The 4,932-nt window shown below is 45.7% G+C and overlaps 1 pseudogene; it reads left to right on the top strand.

The window, feature by feature from the left end:
• The first annotated feature begins 4,295 nt into the window (after window positions 1–4,295).
• Window positions 4,296–4,926, top strand: LOC105537595 (annotated as a pseudogene).
• The last annotated feature ends 6 nt before the right edge of the window (window positions 4,927–4,932 follow it).

The following is a 4,932-nucleotide window of genomic DNA, read 5'->3' as shown; positions in this document are numbered from 1 at the left end:
CAACCTTGTTTCACTGCAGCCTTAACCTCCTGGGCTCAAGCACTAATTCTGCCACCTCAGCCTCCTGAGTAGCTGGGACCACAGACAAGTGTCACCACACCTGGCTAATTTTTAAAACAAATTATTTGTAGAGATGGAGTCTTGCTACCATAGCAAGGCTGTTCTTGGACTCCCAGCCTCAAGCGATCCATCCACCTTGGTCTCCCAAATCATCAGGATTACAGTCATGGGTCATGGCACCCAGCCATAGCCTAAATCCTTAACTCAGTGTCTTAGTTGTGACCTCAGGATGGCTCAGATTTGCCATGTCAGAGTTTGTGTGGCCATCTGGTTTAATGATGATTAAACTGCTGTTGAAGATGCTTCATAGCAGTTCTTAAATTACCATGATGAGACATTAGCAATTGAGGCCCTCGAAGAGTTGTCCCAAATAAGCATAAGACAACAGAGCCTCTCACCAAAAAGATTCCCCCAGACTCATTTAAATACAGAAGGTGGTCAGGAGCAGTGGCTCGTGCCTGCAATCTTAGCATTTTGGGAGGTGAAGGTGAGAAAATTGAGCCCAAGAGTTCAGGACCAGCCTGGGCAAAGTAGTGAGACTCTATCTCTACAAAATATTTAAAACTTGGCCAGGCAAGGTGGTGCATGCTTGTAGTCCCAGCTACTCAGGAGGCTGAGGTGGGAGGATCCTTTAAGCCTGGGAGATGGAGGCTGCAATGAGCTGTGATTGTGCCCCTGTGCTCCTGCCTGGGTGACAGAACAGAAGCACCAGCCTAATGTCAGTGCTTAAAGGACAGGGCCAACTCAGGTATTTCTACATCACCATGAAAAGCTCCTGGGGGTGGTGGGAGGAAGTAGCTACGGAAGTCATATTTTTCTGAAGTAATCACCTGTTTGTTCCAGAAGAGGTTAAAATGAGGCATCCCTCTCCTGGTGTCTTCTCCCCCAAACTCCTCCACAGCTTTCTTTTAAAGATTCCAGAGCAAAAACAATAGCAGAGTTGTCACGGTCACAAATAACTGATGGTCACAAATGCATGATTATCAACATAAGATCGTTTATATTTTAAAGTGTGGTGGACCAAAATGAGTAAAACATGCACACACAGGTCAACAGAGGTTGTCGTAGAGATGGTTAGCCATATTGTGCCCGGTTTTATTGTTTGTCCTTGCTTGGAAGCACATTCACTGTAATTCTCATCTTCCCAGAATACTAAAACACGCATGTACACGCACAGGCTAGACAACAGTCAAGTGTCACGTTCCTATAACATTTAGGTGATGCTCTTATTTCATTTGTGCTCTTGGAACCATGAAAACTCAGAGCTGCAGGAGCTCTCTGTTCAGAGTATGATTTAGCTTATTACTTTTATAGCTGTAGAGAATGAGGTCAAGGCCAGAATAGAGGCTAAGAGGAGGATTCTGACCAGAACCTCAGTGTGCCCCTTTTCCTGAGGGTAGATGGTATGAAAAAGACACCGGGCTGCAGGGTGCAGTGGCTCATGCCTAGAATCCCAGCACTTTGGGAGTCCGAGGCAGGTGTATCACCTGAGGTCAGGAGTTCAAGACCAGCCTGGCCAACATGGTGAAACCCTGTCTGTACTAAAAACACACAAATTAGCTGGGTGTGGTGGCACATGCCTGTAATCCCAGCTACTCAGTAGGCTAGGGCAGGAAAATTGCTTGAACCTAGGAGGCAGAGGTTCCAGTGAGCCAAGATCTCACCATTGCACCCCAGCCTGGGAGGCAAGAGCGAAACTCCATCTCAAAATAAATAAATAAATAAATAAAAGAGAAAGAAAAGAAAAAGACACCTGGGAAATGCAACCTTCAGACTAAGGAAGGACTCTGTGACATTTGAGAATGATGTCTATCACACATAAAGCACTACTTTTAGGTCATTACAGAGCTCTGGGATGTGAATTATTCCTTTGTTTTTAATTTGTTCATGTAAATGCTTAAAAGTGCAAGTATTATTTTTTGAAGCTATACTTATGGTGAAATTATTAAGTGAAATAAATAATAAATTAAGTGAAATAAATTAAGTGAAATAAAAAATAAATTAAGTGAAAAAAATAATTTTTTTAAAATTTTGCTTCCAAAATACACACATACCTCCGAATTTCTTGAGAATACTCATAAAATTTGAACTTAAAAAAAAACAACCAGACATACTTTCCACAAGGAGGAAAAGTGGGTGCAGAGAGCAGAAGAAATGTTAGAAGAGTGAAAAAATGGGAAACATCACAGCATTCCAATAAGAAATTAAAGATGTCTCTTCTTCCATCAAAAACCTCTCTGGAGCATGGTGCAGTGGCTCACACCTATAATACCAGCACTTTGGGAGGCTGAGGCAGGAGGATTACTTGAGCCCAGGAGTTTGAGAACAGCCTGGGCAACATAGCAAGACCCCTGTCTCTATAAAAAATGCAAACATTAGCTGGGCGTGGTGGCTGATGCCTGTAATCCCAGCACTTTGGGAGGCTGAGGTAGGAGGATCACTTGAGCTCAGGAGTTTGAGACCAGCCTGGGCAACAGAGGGAGGTCTCGTCTCTACAAAAATAAAAAATTAGCCAGGTTTGGTGGCATGTGTCTGTAGTTGTAGGTACTTGGGAGGCTGAGGTGGGAAAACCGCTTGAGCCTAGCAGGTCAAGGCTACAGTGAGCTATGATTATGCCTGGGTAATAGAGCGAGAGACCCTGTATCAAAAGAAAAAAAGAAGAAAAGCTCCCCATCTTTGTGGTTTTATTTACCTTTGGTCTTTGATGATGGTGACATACAGATGGGGTTTTGGTGTGAATGTCCTTTCTGTTTGTTATTTTTCCTTCTAACAGTCAGGACCCTCAGCTGCAGGTCTGTTGGAGTATGCTCGAGGTCCACTCCAGACCCTGTTTGCCTGGGTATCAGCAGCAGAGGCTGCAGAAGAGTGAATATTGCTGAACAGCAAATGTTGCTGTCTGATCATTCCTCTGGAAGCTTTGTCTCAGAGGTGTACCCGGCCATGGGAGGTGTGAGGTGTCAGTTTGCCCCTAGTGGGAGATGTCTCCCAGTTAGACTACTCGGGGTTCAGGGACCCACTTGAGCATGCAATCTGTTCATTCTCAGATCTCAAACTCCATGATGGGAGAACCACTACTCTCTTCAAAGCTGTCAGACAGAGACATTTACATCTGCAGAAGTTTCTGCTGCCTTTTTTTTTGGCTATGTCCTGTCCCCAGAGGTGGAGTCTGCAGAGGCAGGCAGGCATCCTTGAGCTGCAGTGGGCTCCACCCAGTTCCAGCTTCCCAGCCGCTTTGTTTACCTACTTAAGCCTCAGCAATGGTGGGCATCCCTCCCCCAGCTTCGCTGCCACCGTGCAGTTAGATCACAGACTGCTGTGCTAGCAATGAGGGAGGCTCCATTGGCGTGGGACCCTCTGAGCCAGGTGCAGGATATAATCTCCTGGTGTGCCATTTGCTAAGACCCTCGGTAAAGCACAGCATTAGGGTGGGAGTGACCTGATTTTCCAGGTGTTGTGTGTCACAGTTTCCCTTGGCTAGGAAAGGGAATTCCCTTCCCCCTTGCACTTCCTAGGTGAGGCGATGCCTCGCTCTGCTTCGGCTCTTGCTCATTAGGCTGTACCCACTGTCCTGCACCCACTGTCCGACACATCCCAGTGAGACGAACCCGGTACCTCAGTTGGAAATGCAGAAATCACCCATCTTCTGTGTCACTCATGCTGGGAGCTGGAGGCTGGAGCTCTTCCTATTCGGCCATCTTGGCACCAACCCTCTAAGGAGGTCTATGTTGGCACACATGCAAAAAACAAAAACACAAATAAAATAAAAACTATAAGCATTTCACATGATGAATTACTTTTATTTGGATTTAAAGAATTATACAAATCCAAAAGTGTTAAAAGTAATAAATGTATGTATGTGGAGTTTTTACAATCCATGTTCCTTTTGCTTAGTACCTAAGATTAGAAACTTATCAAAGTGGCTTAAGCCCAGGTTGTCCTTTGCCTCCCCACGTATTTGCAGTCCCCTCTGCGATGCCACCTCTGCTGCACTATGTGCCAGGCCTGCTGCACTCAATCATGGCCGGTCTCTGCACCACGACGCCCAACTCACCTTTTCTGCAGTTCCTGCAGCAGTGCCTGGGCCACGGGCCTGGCACTTCTGGATGCTCAGAGTGTGTGCAGGATCCGCAGGGCGCTCCTGTCTCCTGCAGCCTCGTGGCTGTTGCTGCAGCCTGGCTATGCACCAAAGGAGACAAAGCTTGTTGTTGATTTCCTGAGTGATGAAATTAAGAAGGAAAGGAAAATCTAGAAGCATAAGACCCTCCCTAAGATGTCGGGAGGTTGGGAGCTGGAATTGAATGGTACAGAAGATAAATTAGTGTGGAAAGTTGCCAGGGAAAAGATTTCTGTCACTTTCAACATTAAAACAGCATTCCACCAACATTTGATGGTGAAAAGGAACTCTCACCAGGGCAGAAGGTTGAAGAACAGGAGCCTCAACTGACAACAACTCCCAATTTTGTGGTTGAAGTTATAGAGAATGATGGCAAGAAGGCCCTTGTGCTGGACTGTCACTATCCAGAGGATAAGGTTGGACACGAGAAGGCTGAGAGTGACATTTTCCATATCAGAGAAGTTAGCTTTCAGTCCACTGGCGAGTCTGAATGGAGGACACTAATAATACCCTCAACACAGATTCCCTGGACTGAGACTTATACGACCATCTAGTGGATTTCCTTTTGGACCAAGGCGTGGACAACACTTTTGCAGATGAGTTGGTGGAGCTCAGCACAGCCCTGGAGCAACAGGAGTACATTACTTTTCTTGAAGACCTCAAAAGTTTTGTCAAGCCAGGAAAGCAAACAAACACTGAAAGCTGTAGTATTATGGCAGGCATTAGCCAGTGTACTCTGAAGCCAGACACATGTGCTT

The sequence above is a fragment of the Mandrillus leucophaeus genome, unplaced genomic scaffold (genome assembly GCF_000951045.1).
Source record: "Mandrillus leucophaeus isolate KB7577 unplaced genomic scaffold, Mleu.le_1.0 Scaffold1759, whole genome shotgun sequence".
Taxonomy (NCBI): Eukaryota; Metazoa; Chordata; class Mammalia; order Primates; family Cercopithecidae; genus Mandrillus; species Mandrillus leucophaeus.
The sequence above is the reverse complement of the archived record's forward strand: the minus strand, read 5'-3'. Positions and strand labels throughout refer to the sequence as shown.